The following is a 19,825-nucleotide window of genomic DNA, read 5'->3' as shown; positions in this document are numbered from 1 at the left end:
AAGATACAAAGAACACATACAACGCAATAACGACAAAACAGGAAATGATCCAATCAAAAATGGGCAGAGAACCTGAACAGACACTTCTCCCTAGAAGACACTCACATGGCCAACAAAGATTTGAAAAGATGCTCAACATCACTAGCTATTAGGGAAATGCAAATCAAAACCACAATGAGATACCATGTCACACCTTTTAGAATAACTATAATCAACAGGACAAGTAATAACAAATGTTGGAGAGGATGCAGAGAAATAGAAACCCTCATACACTGCTGGTGGGACTGCAAATTAGTACAGCCACTATGGAAAACTGTATGGAGGTTCTTCAAAAAACTAAGAATTGATCTACCATATGATCCAGCAATTCCTCTACTGGGTATTTATCCCAAAGACTTGAAAACCCATATCCATAAATATATTTGCACACTGATGTTCATAGCAGCATTATTCACAGTGGCCAGGACATTGACGCCACCAAAGTGTCCTATAATAGATGATTGGCTAAAGAAGCTGTGGTACATATATACAATAGAATATTACTCAGACATAAGAAGAGATGAAATACTGCCATTTGTGACAACATGGTTGGATATCGAGATAATCACGCTAAGCGAAATAAGCCAGACAGAAAAAGTTAAAAATCACATGATATCACTTATATGTGGGATATAAACGTAAAAGCTACAAATGAGCAAGACAAACAAACAGAGGCTCGTGGACATAGACTATAGGCTAGTGGTTACCAGAGGACTATAGACTAGTGGTTACGAGTGGGGTGGGGGAAAAGGGGGGAAGTAGATGGAGTAAAGAGGGTCAAATATAGGGTTTATGAAGAGAGTGAAGTGGGTAAAGGTGATCGAATATATGGTAGCTGAAGCAAACTGGACTTTGGGTGGTAAATACACAATAGAATATACAGATGTCAAATTATAATGTACACCTGAAAATTATATAATTGTATTAACCAATGTTACTCCAATAAAATTAATTTTAAAAAAGTATTCGAAATAGAAAATTTTAATTAAAAAAAGAAGATGCATTTAATGCCATAAAAATGGATACTTCAAAGGCTTTAAACGGTAAATGTTTTTTTGTATATCACAAAGAAAGAATTATCACAATGAAGTTCTGATACAAATCACAAAATAAACACTAAAAACATCCTGAGTGAAATAAGCTGACCAGAAAAGATCACCCAGAGTCATCTGTGCATTATAAAACCATCAAGATTGAAAAAAGGAAGAAAAATCTCAATAAGTTTCAGAAAAATAAAATTGGACAAGAATGGAAAAAGCCATTTTCAAAGTTGGGACAGGTGGTGAGAGTTCAAGTGGGACGTGGGTTGTATTAGAACATGGAAAGCGTAATGATGTCATCATTGAGAATTACAAAGTGAGTCCCTGGGATGGCACACCAATTTTGGATAAAACATCCAGGAGTCCTGCATGTGAAATGGCGAATGTAGGAAAGCGATGACAGCTGTGGAATCTGAGTGCAGAGTACAACTATCTACACTGCTATGGAAAGCTTTCTAAACTGTAATTTTCTTGATTCGAAACAACCATGTCAATACCATGCCAGAAAAGCAGAAAAGAAATGAGAGAGGCTGAGCGGTGTGCAGGTGCAGTTTGCTCAAGGTGAGGACACTGTTCTCCCTCGCAGTGGAGCATATGGTCGTTGGAGGACCCTGTCCATCTGCATCAGGAGCCTCTCTACAGGATGTCATGACAAATGACCCAGTACATAGCACATGCAGTGGAATTTTTGTATTCCAATGTTCCACGTCACTCGGATTCAAAAAAAAAATGCTAATAACCAAAAAAGGGTGGTATTGGCATAAAAACACATAAATCAATGGAACACTATGGAGCCCAAAACTGAACCCACACCAATGATGCTGGGAACACTAGACAGCCGCATGCAAAATGACACTGGGCACTAGCTGACACCACACAGAAAAAACAACAGTTTTCTGCACCAGTCCCTGCTCTGCTGGGGAGCAGAAGACCAACACTTCTATATCAACCCCGCAGCGCTATTCATGTGCAGGAAGCTTCTCCTTACCTGTCCCTCCCTTGACACAGCCTCTCAGGAAGATTCAGAGGTAAACCGGGTACAGACGCAGTCCCACCTTGTTCCCAAACCTCAGCACCTCTAGGGCCAATGCTGCACTAACTGAATTTCCTCAGAACTGATACCATGACAGGATCCAAAAAGGCATCACAGAGGCTCTGGCCACCAGGTCTCGCCCACAGCTGGCCCCCAGCTCTCACGCCAGAGCTGGCCCCTGGCTCTCTCAGTGTTTCAGGAAAAGTTTTCCCACAGGAAGCGTTCCCTTTAAGTTGGGCCCAAGGTGATATATTCAGGAAACTGGTCTGGAAGTACCCACATGAAACCAGCCTGAACGAAGTGCTCATAAGAACTCCAACAGGCTGAAGTGCAACCCCCACCCTAGGTGCTCACACAGTCTCCCTCTGCTCCTCACACACTGGCACAACATAGATGGATAAGTCGCCTCTGAGTCTAATCTCAGCCATACCCCAGGCAACCCCTCTGCCACTCACAGGCTGGTGAAAGGGAAGAGGACACATTTGCCTCCAAGACTCGCCTGGTACCTCACACTGGGACTTCCTCTGCCCCTCACAATCTGGCAGGAGCCAGGATGGAGTATGCCCCTCTAAGTCTCTTCTCAACCATTTTCCCAGGACCTCCTAAGATCCTCACATACTAAGCTCATGCCACCATAAAGAATTTGCCTCAAGGTCTCTCCTCCTATATTTCCCAGTACTCCATAGCACTTCACATACTGAGCTTGTGCAAGAATGGAGAAATCTCCTCCAAGTCTCTACTCCCCCATACTCCAGGCACCCCCTCTTCCCCTAATACACTTCCTAGAGCTGGGATATAGAAATCACCTCCAGGTCTCTACTAGCCCCTACCCAAGTGTGAATGAAAAAAGGCTCTATAAAAAGTAACCTCACAGGGTGATCAGTTCACAAATTCCTACCTGGGGCAGGTCCTGGAGGATAGTCACAGCTCAAACCTATCACTTCTTTAGTGACACGTTTTAAGCCAGCACTGTCAACTGGTGTTCTGCATCTAGGTAAACACACTTTCAAGTAACAACTATAATACTCCTTGAAGGGGGTATTAACCCTAGGAGAGCACACAAGTTCATTGTCTATTCTGTAATCCATTCCTGCCTTTCTTTTCACCACCTACATGTGATCTTCCTTATGTTTCCTCAATAACTTCTAATGAATGAAAGAAGTGGCAAGATTGATTCCCCATAGCATTCGAGATCTTGCTCTCTGGCTGATGTCATCAGTTTGGCTCACATAAACTCTTATACGTATTCTCTACAGTCTTAGAGGTCTCTTGCATCCATACCAAGCATCCACTCTGCTCCTCTAACACTAACTTGAGCCAAATGGAGAAATTGTCTCCAGGTCCTTCCGGGCCCTTTTCCAGGCAACTGCTTTGTCCCTCAAATATTGGTTAAACTCAGGAATAGAGAATTCACCTCCAGGACACTCCTCTCCCTGCTCCGAAGACCTGCTCTTCCCTTTACACATTGGGTTATACTGGAACACAGATTCCCCCCGCCCCCCTCAATTCTCTACTACTTCCTTCCCCAGGCACTCCCTCTGCTCCTCACATGCTGGCTAAAACCGAGATGGACAAATCGCACTCAAATCTGCCCTAACCCTCTTCCCCAGAAACCCTAGACCATTTACTTCCTGAACTGATAAATATCCAACATACCTAAACATAAAAGTTACAGTACAAAAGATCATGATATTAAATCAAGCACAAGAGAAGGATGTAATGGAGAGACACAATAGACACTGAATGAATGAGGTGGCTGACAGCACAACACACTATATTCCAGTATCAGGAATTTACTTTGTTCTCTAAACAGTAACATGCTGAAAAACACCACTGCTCGATGGGAATCTTGAATAATTTGTCACTTTGGTCCAGGTTCTCAAAAGGCCCAGAGCGGGAAAAACGTGTGATGTTTCTTCTCTTTGGGGTACTCTTTCATGTAATAGCTCAAATTTGTATCCACTTTGTTAAATACACAAGCAGTGATATCATTTTCATGCTTTAAGGATGTTGCTAGAAACTACAGAACCCTGAAACTAACAGCACTAAAATTCAGATGCCCTTCTTCTCCCTTTTGCTTTAGAGCTGTATACGATTCATATTTCATGTCAAGTGTGAGACTAAAATGTATTATTGAAAAGTTACATTTTTAGGAGTACTTCAGTTATCACTGTTAGTACAAATGACCATCAAAATTCCCCACTTTAAGTACATGTCAGTTGTGAAGAAAACAGTAAAAGGAGACATATTCTCTTCACAGATATTAGTGTCAAAAGTTAAACATTTTCCAAGTCCAAACAGAATAAATAACTGATGCTTCCAATTATCTGCATGGGATTCCTTATGTATTCTTTTCATGGGAATATTGCAGAAAAGTCCCAGACCACCTCACACTGTGCATGTATCTGGTCATGATTTGCTCTTGTGTATTTAGATAGGTGTGGGATGCCTATATTGGTTACTGGAACTTATTTACTGTGAATGAGGGTTAAGACAATATGACCTATGCAGCCTTGATCTCCAAATCTCCTGTCACCTGCTCCTCCCATTGTGTACATCTGTGCATGTGGCTAACTTTTAAAATATGTATATTTTTACATTATGTAGATTTGTAATCAGCCTGTCTTGGTTGGATTGTATATGTTATTATATATGACATTCTTGTAACTGCAGTATTAAGGAATAAAGATTTCTATAAGAAACTCTTTTTATAAAGAACAAAAATACCATGCTGAGAGGGGTAACATATCTCACATTAATGGGTGGTTGCTTCATTTATTAAAACTTTAAAAAAGAACATCTTTAAAAAAATAATGAATAAATGCACAAAGAAAATGATAAAAAAAATAAAACAGTAAGACTGTAAAAAATACATGTAAAAAATGTAAAGACTGTAAAAAATACCCAGTAACATGGTCATTGATCACCATGACCAGCCATTATGCCCTATAGGTGACAGTACCCACTGTGCCTTTAAATGACTATCGGCACCATAACTTTGTTCACAGCATCATCACACACGCAAGGAGTGCACTGTGCTACTTTAGCACAGTTCCAACATCTCTAGGGGATAGGAATTTTTCTGCTCCTATACCCTTAGGGAACCATGTCCACATATGCAATCTGTTGCTAACAGAAACCAAGTTATGTAATGTATGCCTATACATGTAAAAGGATGGAACTGAATTAAGAGCCCGGAAATAAACCCATCCCTCTAAGGTCACTGAACATTTGGCAAGTGCGGACAACATGGACTTGGATAGAGGAGAGTCTTTTCAGCAAAGGGTGCTAATTAACTGACTGCCATCTGCAGATGAATGAAATTGGACCCTTACTTCACACCACATAAATAAGAACTTGAAAGAGATAAAGGTTTAAATGTAGGAGGTAAAATTTTAAATTCTAGAAGAGAACATGGGGACAAATCTTCATGATCTTGGATTTAGTGATGGGTTCCTCAATCTGACATCAAACAATAAGCAATGAAAAGAAAGATAAATGAGATGGCCTTGAGATTAAAATCTTTTTGGCATCAAAAGAAGTTATCCAGGACACTTCCCACTAAAAGAAAAAAAAGTTGTACATTATGTATCTAATGGGAATCTGTTATTCAGAACAAAGAACTCTTACAACTCATTGACAAAAAGACAAACAACTAAACTTTAAAAATGTACTAGAATGGACCCTTCTCTAGAAAAGACACATGAATGGTCAACAGGCCCAAGAGAAGATGTCAGATGTCATGAGTCACGAAAGAAATGCCAATGAAAACCGCACAGCCTCACATACACTAGAATGGCCATAATCCAGAAAATGCCAATGACTAATGAAGAGAAATCAGAAACTTTAAACACTGCTTGTGAAAATGCAAAATAGTGTGACCTCTGTGTACAATAGTTTGGAATTTCCACTCCACAAAACGTTACCGTCTGGCTGAATGAATCCACTCCTAGATATATACCCCCAAAAATAGAAAACAGGTGTTTAAACATTTAAATGAATTTTCACAGCAGCTTTGTTCACAATAGCAAAAATGTATAAATTCAAAAGTCCGTCTTAATTAGTGAAAACGAAGGAAATGATTGTGAACTGTTACACCAGGATTCTTTAGATTGATACACTTATGAACACAATTAATAATTTTGAAATATATTTCCTCATAGCACATAAAGATTTTTAATGTGGCAGAAGACACATTTGCTGATAGACCCAAATATATTTAGTTCCTTCAAAATAAACAAAGTTGACAAATCTATGTTCCATAATTAATGTTTTATTTCTTTATCTTATTTGGAAATGGTCTAGATATTCAATGACTATCCATCACTTAATTAACCAAGCAAAAATTTAAAGTTTCAGGTTATTAAAGACAGAAAAATTTTTCCATGTATATATATAATATAATTATTGCTAAACAGTTTTACCTATAAACCATTTATTTGTACCTATTTGTTAAAACTATGACATTTCAAAGTCTATTAATACTTGACCTATTTTAATAAATAACATGACCTTATATCTGTAAACCCAGTAAAAAAGCATTTCATGATAATAACATGTCTATTTAATCAAACCAAGTTTAAGCCAGCAATAACAAATATTTTACCAGATCATAGGATCCTGAAAAGCACTTGGGTTAATTTCTGTTTTATTTCTTGACTTCTGTAAGTGCTTAATTACATTAAGCCAATCAACTATTACAAACTAGCAATACCATCCAAAGATAGAAAGCACCTTACCTATTTAGAAGTTGGTCCAAGTCAAAGGATCCACTTTCTGGCCGTCGATGGTAAGATTTTGGATTTTAATAGTGATTCACACCAATGAGCCTCTTCACAGCTCAGGTGAAGCAAGGAATCACCTCCGTGAAGAGAGTACAAAGGGTACAGTCCTCGCAGGTCCAAGGGATCACTCTCAGAGACTAAGAGCACAGACCTTCGTGACACAGGGTTAGGAGGGTGGGCACACATGGTGTCTCCGGTCTCTCACAAATGTGAGTTGTCTCTGGCCACAAACCCGTTAATTCCTGGCTCTGGGTAAGCGCTAATATAATGGTACTTTTATAGCACTGAAAGGTAACGAAAGTGGAGATGACAAAGGCCCCTTATGGACTGAGGCCCCTCACAGCATTGTCCCCTAAGAGCTGGCAAGGCCAGCTACCAGGTGCACCCTGGTCAGTGCACCTTGAAGATGGCTGACGCCAGAGAAGATAAGATCACTTGTCACAAAACTAAACTCCTATAACATGGAAAAGACAGGAAAAAAAACTAATCTGATTTTTAGAGAGAAACTCACAGCAAAGTTTGTCTCCACAGACACCAGTCTGGAGAGAATCATTTAACTCCTGACCCTCTGAGGCCAGCTGGAACAGCAGGCTTATAGGAGCCTATGCCTGTGTTCTGTCCCTATAGTACCTCCTTCTTATGACAAAGAACACAAAAAAACACAGATGCAGAGGGAAAAAAGGATCATTTCTGGAAGGAAAAACTCAATGAATAAAACTCTATACTGGGGCAAGAAGCAAATATTTTTAACTGCCCATCTAACCTACAACAGAGACAATGGACTCACACTACTTCTACCTTCTAGCAAACACTGCAAAGACTAGGAATTTTAAGTTTTGTCAGGCAATCTGGAAAACAATGCTACATGGAGTGGGAGGAAGACCGAGGTTGGTCTCCATGCTCCTGCCTGGAATCTGCATTAATGTGATTATACTAAGATTTTTTTATCTGTCCTTCACAATTTTTAAGGAACCAGGCTAGACAACTTTAGTCTGTGTTTTTTAAAAGTGGTCCTTTCAATTTTTTCTTTTCCTTTCTTTCTTTTTTTTTGTGGTTTAGCAGTTGTGGCCTGTGTTTCCATTTCTGATCTACTGAGCAGGAGGGCCTAGGGTAGAGGCGGAAACTTTCTTTGTAATTCCGATCAGACTTTGAAAACTCAGCTTCCATTTTTGTCAAATGTCTTATCAGTTATTAAATCCTTTCCAATATTGTGGTATATGAAGGAGGCACGAGAACTATACAAATTGACTTAATATTAAACCAGGCTGTTTTCAGAACATGCGAGGTACCGCCAGTTATGGGAACCTGGCTGATCAGCCCTATGGCCAGACCACAAGGAAGCTATAGAACACAGGAAAATTCTTGCAGAGGTTACTAACAACTGTTTATCCATATCATTAAGGTTCACCCATACTGTGAGAGAGAAACAGGAAAACGAAGACTTTAAGCCATACCCTACACAAAATAAACCCAACGATTTATTCCATTCTTTACTCCCTCCAGCCAGATCAAGAGATCAATACCAATTCTCATAATCTTATATATCAATAAATTTGAAAAGTTACACCTCATTGGGAAATCTCTTGATTTTGCCTTCTGTCTTTTTAACCTAATATTGATATTACCATGTGTAATACCCAAGAAGATAAAGAACTAATTCAAAAGCTTAAGAATAGTTCAATTTGCTTGTATCCACGCATTTTTAAAATGTGGTCTTTCTCTAGGTATCAATAAAACAATTGCTTATTAGGAGAGGTCTATAAAATATTTTCCAATTTAAAAGTTTTTCCAAATCAGAGAATCCATAGTCCGCCCATTAATTTTAACAGCGACATAAACCAATAAGGCTTTTTACGGCTTAGCCAAGGAAGCCAAAGGCTTCCTATGCCCATGGCATTTCCTTGTTTTAACACAAAAAACATGTACACAGAAAAAAATGACCATCTCTGGAAGGAAAGTTTCAATAAAGAAAACTATAAGTCACTAAGTCCAAGTAGTTGGCCTCACAAATATTTTTTCATGCCCATCTAAACGTATTAGAGAGGAAAAAGACTAGCAGCACTTCTAAATTCTCCCATACCCTGCATAAGCACACCAAAAAGGCTGACAGGGCAAACAAATATACTGCTTACCTCTGCCAACACACGTCCATCATCTCTCAGCTACAGCAGTTTCCAGGAGCTAGCAGTATCCCAGTCATTAATTCTCCTGGTGCCAAAACTGATGGCAGCTTTCTGGCTTTCTCAAATCAATCTTAATCAAGCCTTCAAGCTCAAGCATCTTTTATCACCAGGGGAGAGAGGAGGAGCACAGAAAGGCAAGATATAAAAAAGAGCTTGAAATTTCCAAATCTCTTTGTTCAGGCACAACTCTTCCATCAATTAGCATATCTATGGAAGGAGCTGTTAGCCTGGGAGAAAGGCACGCTAGAATTAAGGTAGAAGCAATTACCCGTTACACATAGACTGATAGACCCAAATATCTATAACATGAAGCAAAAACTAGACTAATTGATGTTCAGTCCTCACCCTCTCTTACACCAAAAAATAAAAAATAAAAGTAAAACACCAAAAATTCTCCACACCAAGCCTTTCCTCTGCTGGGTCCTCTGAAGACTGACATGCCCTCCCCCACCCCTCAGCAGTCCTCCACACCCTTATCTCTCATGGCGGTCCTGTGAGTATCTCCCAGGGGCTGCTGGGATCCTTTGTCTCAGCACCATGGCGCCACCAGAAGCTCCTCTAATGGGCTTTCTGAAAAGGCAGAGCAGAGTCTACATGCACAAGAAGCCACACGCACTATGTGGGTCACGTGAGCATGGGTGGGAAGTCACACATGGTCACGTGGGATCAGTGGAAGTCCACACAGGGTGGAGATTAGAGCTCCCAGTGACCACAGGCCCAGGTCTGGAGTCATGGCAAACCAAGTCCACACTGCCTGACAAATCTTTACAGGAGCCATTCCTCAGTTCCTCCCCCATGGGCTTTAGCCACCTCCTGGCACCCCTAGGCCCTCACCTCACAGTGGCACCACCCCCCGACACCCGCACCTCCTGCTTCCTCTGGCCAAGCAGCTATTGGCCAATGGCGGGAGAACAGCAGATCAGACCTAAGCTGTGTGGACTGTGTGGCTGGGATGGGTACTCCAGTGTTGGGACCAGCCCATCTGTGTCCCCTGGCAGAGGAACAGGACAGGACCAAGTTTGTTCAGCAGCAGGTATCAGCAGACTCCTCCCTGCCCAGGCTTTGGAGTATAGCATTCTTCAAACATAAGCTTTTATTGTAGAACACTTAGCAGAATTGTGTACATAGGGAAACCTGAATTAATATTTTCAAATGACTAAATAAATATTTTAAACATTTGATTGATATAAAAGTATGGGAATGCTAAAGATGCTCACTCTTGGGATAGCCACAGGTGCTCCTGTGCCAGTTCATGCTCTTCTGGTTAAGCTTGCTGCTGCAAGCTTTTAGCATTTTGTTTTCTATTGTGCTTAATTATAGGGGCTCCTTGACTTATCAACACCTAATTTAAAAATCATTAGTGGGGAATTGCCAGCAGAGGCCGAGGAGGTGGCTATACACCAGCCCGAGAGTAGAGCCCACACTGCAGTGGCAAGAATGTGCCACAATCACAGGGCCGGTCCTGAGGAGCACCCGCCAGCCACTGCTGCCACCATCACACACAGACCAAGGAGATGTGGGATATATGGATTTGGGATATGAATTCTCATGGAAACCCACTTTGGGGTTGTAAATATTTCTGATGAAACTAGATTGGATAAATTTCACTATCTTTGTATATTTATATATTTTTAATTTTGCATTTGACTTAAAGTGCCACAAGACAATTTGCATATTGCAAGGTGGTCTTAGCCCGCTCCTTGATTTGGGTACTCTTGGGTATGTTCCTGCTGCTTTACTTCAATGAATGCAACAAATGTGGCGAAAAAAAGAGAGAGAAATTCCCGCTGGGGACGTTCCAGAGCCAGTGCAACGGCCTCATGGAGGCCCTAGAGCATGGGGAAACTAGTCATTGTTCCAAAAGAAGATCAAGAAAAGTTGAAAGAGATGTTTAAAATCAATCAGCTCGATTAAATGGCCAGTGAGATGATTGCATTCAACACACCTTTACTAGATGTTAGATTAGAAGGGTGTAAAACGAAGGTGTATCCAGATAATATTCCTGTGACGAGTGTGATGATAGTTTGCCACAATGAGGCTTGGAGCACACTTCTGTGAACTGTCCATACTGTCATTAATTGCTCACCAAGACACATGCTAGAAGAAACTGTTCTAGTAGATGATGCCAGAGAAAGAGACTTTTTGAAAAGACCCCTGGAGAGATATGTGGGGGGAAAAGTACCAGTTGATGTAACTCTAATGGAATAATGTTCAGGATTGATCAGAGCTATATTAAAAGGAGTTGCTTGTGTCTTTATAAGATAATATTGAATGTCAACTCTAACGGAAAATTGTTTTAATTAAATATATATAAAATAAATGGAATTGCTGTGTCTAAAGGCCAAGTGATCACCCTCATAGACACTCACTGTGAGTGTAAGTATACAGGGAGATAAGTGGAGCCTTTCTTAGCTAGGATCAAACCTGACAGGAAAGCATTAGTACAGACTTACCATTCATGTGACCAGAGATGCTTTTGAGTGTATGGTAGGTTTTGATATGACCTATGATAGATTCAACTGGAAGCTCTATTTTTGCTGATATCCTGTTCTCCAAAGAGAAATGGACAGAAGGAGAGTTAATCAGACTCTTCCTGTCAGAACACCTACAGTGGCAGGAGGCCTTTGTTCAAGAGGCAGAGATCACTTTCAGGATATTGGAATATAAAATGCTGGGATGGATATTTGGGGAAGAGAAAACATAGAAAATTCCTCTAGGATTCAGCACTGTGGAGGAATTTAGGACATTGTTACCGGTTCACATGCTAGACATGTGTTTAGGAAAGCTACATCTTACGTGTGTCCAGGAGGCAGAGGGCACATAATCAATAAAAATGACAGGTGACTTGCAGAAGCATGGATGGGTGAATTTAAGAATTTCTTCTATATCATTTATCCAGGTGTACGAAGGTAGGTTATGGAGATAGAGCATCAAGACTTGATCTAAGACACAAACTCCAATGCAAAACCTTTCTCTTGGTACCTAGAAACTATTTATCCTGAGTCTCAGACTCCACATCACTATTTTTCTTTGGGAGAGATACAAAATGTGGAAACAAATCAGTGCCTAGATAACATCGCTAAAAAAGAGAATGAAAAAGTAGGAATTTTTAACTGTCACAGTATGAATGGCAATCAGGTTTCCTATTATACTTTCAACAAAGAAATTAGAACAGATGACCTTTGCTTAAATGTCTATGAACTTAATGGCCTGGTCACAGAGCTCAAATGCCACCACCTAAAGGCCACCAACCTTGTAGCATGTGAACAGCAATCCATGCCTGGATGAAGCCGCACAGAGGATAGCCAGGTGCCTAGCATTAGAGACTGTGATGGAAGCTGGTCCCAGCAGTGGCTTCAAAACATCATTCTTCCAGAAATATTCTGAGATAAAACTTACAAAAGGAAAGAAAAAAAGGACTGGCTAGGCTACCTTTGCATACCTTTCTGCCACATTCTTAAATAATGACAATAGTAAAAATGCTTCCTTCCTGCAGGATGTAAGATTTCTCATCCATTAAAAATTAGGCTCCATTCACTTCTCAGCTGTGAACTGGCCTTCCTGTCCAAGGATGTGCAATGACAATGTAGGCAAACTGTGCACACTGATGTTTACAATGTTGGAAGAGTCCTTCGTCATTGTAAAGAATATTCAGATGATGAAACAATCAACAAAATGTGCTTTCTAGAAAGCTGCACCTCTTACAGTTTGCTTGCACATCAGTAATTTCTGCTGAATGTATTGTCATAATAGGGTTTTCAAGATTTTTTCTGATTAAAACTGGTAGCCAGTATATTAAATATTAATATAAAGATATATGAAAGGACCTGGAACCAGATTCAAAATCATGAAAACAACATATTTACAAAAAAATAATTAAAAACTATATTAAACAGCCTTTAAAGGAAATTAGAACTATGAGAAGTACAATTTGTTATAGTATAATATCAAATTTCCAAAAAAGTTTTATACCTCAGTGGAGAAAAATAATTGATTCCAATGACAATCATTTTGTTTTCATCTCTGATAGTCATGGATATTTTTAAATTTTTCCTTGGGGTGCTGAAATTGAGCTGGAAAATGGCTCTTTAAAAGTGGTTTTAATTGCTTTCTGCAATTTTAAAAATTTATTTTAGAAGGCACTGGGGTGGGATGAGGAGCTCACCTTAATTGGAAAATGGCAAAAAGAGAGGAAGAATAATGAAGGGTAAAGGGCAGGGATGAAGAGTGTGAAGCTGCTGATGGAGGAGAACAGGCTGAAGATTCACACAAAGTGTCTGTCTATTGGCCTGGAAGGAAATAACACAGTGAAGAATAGGGAGGAAGAAAGAGGAGAGAGGGAGGAGGGATTTACCATGAGCAGGAGCTCGGACTTGTCAGAGAGTGAGAATGCGAGATAAAAAGAGCACACCTTGAATCGAGTCAGATATTGATGGAGAATGAGGTAGATGGTTGTACAGTGACTAAAAGGGACAGAAAATGTCGGATGTGTGGTGTTTAGCTGCTGCCAGCCCATGGTCACTGACTTTGTGTGTGGCCTATAGGTTTGAGATCTCTTGGGGGTGGCCTTGGCTGAATATTCACTGTTTTCCCAAGTCTTCCAGGTCCTGAAGTTCCTTCTGAACCTGATAATGGCCCTAGCCTTGGAAAGAACAGCTTATGCCAGAGGAAAGCTGAAGAACTCTATCCCCAACCCTCCAGACAGGTCCACTCACCACAGCTATGTACGGAAGTGGCTGTTCTAGCCAAGCTGCCCAAGAAACCTGGTGTTCAGCACCTCTTGCAAATGCTGCACCCAGAGTAGAGTCCCCAAGGATCCTTCAGCCCCAACCCCCAGGCTATAGCCTGGGATCTCGCCATATACTGCCTTCCCAGCTCTCCTTAGGGGCTACAGCCTGGCTCCTACAGGCTTCTCTATGGTCTTTTAATATGCAAGTTTTCTGCTCTCAGACTTGGGTTCCTATTGGTCTGGTTCTCCCGAGCTGCCTCTTTTCATGCAAAGTATTTCTTTGGTGTACTCCCCGCTCCTCCCAGATGTGGTGACTTATGGAGGCTCTCTAAGCACACTGTTAGTTTAAAAATTGCCCTGGGGGAGAGAGGGGGCCAAGAGGCAAGCATAGGTAAAAGGAAGGTGAGAAAGTGCTTGATTCAGGGTGTGCCAAGCCTTGTGCCAAGTTTCACCTCGAGGACTCCACATTCCAGTGGCAGCTTCCAGGTTGCATAAGACTGCACCTGGGACCCAGCTTTGGGTCTGACACATTCGTTATTGGCTCAGAACCCTTTGGAGAAAGAAGAGATTTTTCTGGTGATCTCCATTCATGTGTTATTCCCAGAAAAACATACTAGATGGCAGCAGAGAAGTTTTTCCTTCTGACCTGCACTCATCTGTTATATCCAAGATGCACACTAGATGGCGGAAAACCTTGTCCTGGTGACCTCCATCTGGTGTTATTCTTAATTTGCACACTAGATAACAGCACAGAAGAGCTTTCCCTGGTCAACTCCACTAAGGTGTAACTACCAAGTTGCATACTAACTAGCAGCAGAGAAGAGCTTTTCCTGGTGACCCCCACTAAGGTGTTATACCCAAGATGCAAAAAGATGGCAGCAGATGATAACTTTTCATGATGACATACACTCAGCTGTTTTTCCCATGATACACACTAGATGGCAATAAAGAATAACTTTTCATGATAACGTAGACTCAGGTGTTATTCGAAAGATGCCCACGATTACAGTAGAAATAACTTTTCATGACATGTACTGTGGTGTTTTTCCCAAAATGCCCCACCAGATGGCAGCAAAAAAATAAATTTTTGTGATGACATGCACCTGGGTTTTATATTCAAAATATCCATGAGATGGCAGCAGAGAATAATATTTTATGACATGCACTCCTGTGTTTTTCTCAAGATACACACGAAATTGCACCAGAAAAAAACTTTTCATACTACATGACCTTCAGTGTTATTTTTAAAATGCACACAAGATAGCAGCAGAAATAACTTTTCATGACATGCACTGCAGCATTATTCCCAAAATGCCCACCAGATGGCAGCAGTGAATAAATATTCTTGATGACAAACACTCGGGTGTTTTTCCTAAAATGCCCATCAGATGGCAGCAGAGAAAAACTTTTTATTATATACACTGGTATTATTCCCAAGATACACACAAGTTGGGGTACAAAATAAATGTTCATGATGACCTACACTCAGGTGTTATTCTCAACATGCCCACCAGATGGCAGAAGAAAATAAATTTTTATAATGACATACACTTAGGTGTTAATTTCAAAATGCCCACAAGTAGAGAATAACATGCATTCCTGTGTTAGTCCCAAGATGCACACAAGATGATAGCAGAGAATAGCTTCTCATAATGACATAAACTCAAGTGTTATTCAGGAGAAGCCAACAAGATAGCAGCAGAGAATAACTTTTCATGATAACATACACAGGAGTATCATTCCCGAGATGCACACAAGATGGCAGCAAAGAAGAGCGTTTCCCTGCCTTAAGGGTTCTAAATAAAAAATCCAGATCCTTGATACTAAACTCACTTTGAAATAAATCCTGTTTTAGGCCCTTCACATGCCTCAGCTAACGCTACTGCTTCTATTTGCCAAATGAAGCAGGAAAGGTATTATCTCCACTTTACAGGTATTTAAACTGAAGACTGATTGTAACAGTTCTGAGTCAAGGAATTTACACCAACACAGGATCCGTCCCTGGAGAGGGACTCCCTCCAGAGAAAGGGGCCCCTGGCCCAGTAAATCTGCTTCAGCATGGCACACAGCTGTCAGCTGTCAGCCATGTATGGGTTTGGCATTGGGTGAAGGTAATTACTTTTCTCAGGCCTGTGCCCGGCTCCCTCACCAGGGGGCTTCTCTGACATCGCCCACAGGAGTCAGCCCACTTTAATTGGCGTTGGATGAAGGTTAACTATTTCTCACAAGTTAATGTGGAGCTCCCTCCCTAGAGAGGGTCTATCTTTCTAGAGTATGGCTCCCCTTCTAGAACAAAGAGCCCCCTTAAAGCAGGACATCCACCCCTAGAATGGGGCTCCCCCGTAAAAGCAGAGGTCCCCCCAGAGAGGGGTGCTTCCACTAGAGCAGAGCCTCCCCCTTAGATTTGGGCTCTTCCCCACAGAGGGGCTTTCCCACTAGAGCAAGTTTCCCCCTTCAGAGCAAGCCCCCCCAAATTGGGTCTCCTCTAAGTGTGGGGCTCCTGCCAGAGTGGGGGCCACAAAAAAGGGACCCCCCTTAGAGTGGGGCTCCCCTAACAGTGGGACACTTCCCCAAACAGCGGAGCTCCCTTCATAGAGGGGAGCCCACCTAAGTGTGGGCCCCCCCAGAACAGAGCTCCCCTTAGATAAGGGCTCTTCCACTAAGTAGGGCCTCCCCCAGAGAGTTGGATTCACCCCCCACAGGGAAGGCTGCCTCATGAGAGCAGGGCTCCCCTGCTAGAAGCGGGGCTACCTTCAGAGCTAGACATCACTAAGTGAGAGGCTCTCCCCAAAGCGAGGCTTCCATAAAAGGTGGACTGCCCCACAAGAGCAGGGTTCCCAAACAGTGGGGCTGTCCCCCAAAGAGCAGGGCTCCCTACCTGAAGAGGGACACTCCCCTTTGAGTGGAACTCCCCCTTCTACAGCAAGGCTCACTCCCATAAGAGCACTGTGCCCCACTTAGGCCATGTCACTCCCTTCTAGAATGAGACTCCTACTCGAGATCAAGGCTTCACCCCCTAATAGCAGGGGTCTTCCCTAAGAGCAGTAGCTTTCCCATAAGAAAGAGGGGCTCCTTTCTGAGAAAGGGAGGGAGCCCCTCTCTAGGGAGGGAGCTTGTCAGTCCTGCCATGGACTCAAGAGTAGTAGTTATCTTCACCCAACGCCCACCCTAAAGTAGCCTCGGAGGTTAGCCCCCTGGGGGAGCCTCTTTCTTGGGAAATGCAAACCTACAAAACAATCATAATATAATGTAGGAAAAAACTTGGAAGCAACCAAGATGTTATTCAGTATTTGAATGGATACATAAAGTGTAGTCCATCCAAATAACGGGATAGTATTCATTGCTAAAAAAAAGAAATGAACTGTGAAGCTATGAGAACATATGGAGGAAACATATTCATACAACGAAGTGAAAGAAGCCAATCCGTAAAGGCTACGTACGTGATTTTAACTCTATAATATTCTAGAGAAGGCAAACTATGAAACAATAAAAATATCAGCAGTATCCGGAGACTGAAGAGGGGTGCGGGGAAAGGGTGAACAGGTGAAGCAGAGAGGATATTTTGGGCAGTGAAAATACTGTGCGTGATACTACAGTGATGGACACATGTCATTACACATCCGTCCCAGCCCATGGAACTTACGAGGCCAAGAGTAAATCCTAATATACAGTATGGACTTTTCTTTAATGTAGCAGAGTGTCCTGAAAACTCTCATTCACTGAAAATCACCCTGCACTTATCCACATATACAACCAGCATTCTTAGAAACGTCTTCTATACATGGGTCTCTACAGATTTTATCAGAGTGCCTATGCTGAATACATTTATTACACTGTTTACAGTGATATTCATCACACTGAAACCACACAACCCAGAGGCATCAAAATCTGTCACTATAGAAACACACTTTGACCATGTGACATACATAGTATATTACATGTACCACATACTGAACACATCTTTAATGAAATGATACTTATTCACATATACAAAGAGCGTTCTTATCAACATCTGCTGTTCTGAGCATTTACAGAGCACACTAAACTAACCATGCAGTGGACACATTCTTTCACAGAAATAAAGCCATCTGATTATAACAAATGTGATAACTTTTAGAATTTTATTTTTTAATTTCTGTGATTTAACCTAGTGTAGTCCATTCAACACAGTGTTTTGAACATTTTCTCAATTAAATAACACCGTTTTCATTCATTTACACAACATCCTTAAAAACATCTTTTGATATGCTTTTACCAAGATTATCAAATGCAGCACAGTGTGGTGAACACATTCACTGAAATAACATTTTATCTATTTTTTTTTTTTAACAAATCAATTCACACAGAGATAGCTGAGAACAATTCTGTAAGCTGAGGGTAATTTAAAAATTCTGTGTTCATCACTGGTTCATGAGAAGATGTCAAACATGATAATACTCTCATTTGAAAGAGAGATAAGCTAAGAAGGGTGTGTGAGAATATTAGGTAAGCTAGCTTCTAAAGCAAAGAAAGTTAAAGTGTGATAAATAATGTTTTTGATATAAAAATACTGAAATTAAAATAATGTGAATTTTAACACACTTTCTCATTTTTTAATATTTTTTAATTACTTTAAAGTTGTAGAAAATTAACAATACAAATGAATAAAAGACTGCATTGGGGTGCAACTTTTTTCCTTTGCCTCAGGCTAGGATGTGGCTCCACAGGAGATGGGGAAGTCCCCATTTTTCATGTTAATTTATCAACCATATATGTTCTGTCCTCCGTCTGAAATGCTCTTGTGATTTCTCCCCCAAAACAATTCCGAATCAGTAAAATATAATACAGATGCTACGAATTTAACACATAAAAGCCTCTATAAATAAATCATTTTGTAGCCTGTGGCCATGCTACCCTGAACAAGCCAGATCCCGTCTGATCTTGGAAGCTAAGCAGGGTTGGGCCTGGTTAGTATGTGGATGGGAGACCACCTAGAAAGACCAGGTGCTATAGGCATAAAAAATAAAAAAAATAAGGGATTGTAAGCTGACAAGGTCCTTGCAATCTCTGAGGTCAACCAAGGGTTGTCTCGCAAAAAAATAATTAATTAATTAAAAATAACTCATTTTGCAAATTAATTCTTATTACAATATCATATGGGAAGAGAGTTGGCAGGAGGGTAAAAGGGATGAAGGGGATAGTGATGAGACTTACTTTGAGGCATGGACAAATGCAATGTGTGCACCTAAAATACACATTATCTCAGATACCATTTTGCTACAACAGCAATAAATACATACATTACACGAGAAAGGGAAGAATAAAGCACAATTAAAGCACATGTGACCTTTCAAGAAAGTGAGAGGTTTTATAACATTTAGAAAAGCATCTGGGAGAAGCCGCAGCAGAGCCTTCCTCCTCAGCCTTCAAGGCCAGGGACCAGAAGCTTTTTCCTTGGCTAGAGGCGGCCCCACGGTGATGGGAAGCTGCTGGAGCCTCTTCCTCAAAGCAACATAAGCTCTTGTCCTCACGCAGCTTCTCCATGGAGGTGGGGGACACTCTTGCACGCAGCACGGTACAGACTTGACCAGCTGTGAGCCCCGATGGCCAAGGAGGTGCAGCGAGAGAAGCCCAAACCTAGCCAGTAAGCGGTGGCTGGGCCCTTTCTTGGAGGTCCTGGTGAATCGCTGAAATTCAGTATTCAGGTTGGTAATGCCACAGCTGGGGAAGTTCTAACAGAGATGGAGCCCACTGTCCTGTGCCCAGATGAGATTGAGAGACAAGACAGGAACCCAAATTTAAAGACAGTATACAAACTTACTGGTTTTATATACCAGTTATAAGTAATTGGAATATGAAAGAAACAATACCATTCACAACAAAACAAAACAAAACAAAACAAATCCTCAAGAATGAATGCAACAAAATATTTACAGATCTCTGTAGGAAAAAAAAAACATATTAATCATTCTTGAAAGCAATGAAATAAAAATAAATCAGTAGAGATATATTCCTTGTTCATGATCAAGAAACACAAT

General features: G+C 41.0%; 2 pseudogenes; both read left to right on the top strand.

The window, feature by feature from the left end:
• The window catches only part of LOC102880405, a 50,210-nt pseudogene extending 37,744 nt beyond the window's left edge, over nucleotides 1–12,466 (top strand).
• Nucleotides 12,467–18,684: 6,218 nt separating this feature from the next.
• On the top strand, nucleotides 18,685–18,803 carry LOC112477857 (annotated as a pseudogene).
• The last annotated feature ends 1,022 nt before the right edge of the window (nucleotides 18,804–19,825 follow it).

Source organism: Pteropus alecto, unplaced genomic scaffold, assembly GCF_000325575.1.
Source record: "Pteropus alecto unplaced genomic scaffold, ASM32557v1 scaffold223, whole genome shotgun sequence".
Taxonomy (NCBI): domain Eukaryota; kingdom Metazoa; phylum Chordata; class Mammalia; order Chiroptera; family Pteropodidae; genus Pteropus; species Pteropus alecto.
The sequence above is the reverse complement of the archived record's forward strand: the minus strand, read 5'-3'. Positions and strand labels throughout refer to the sequence as shown.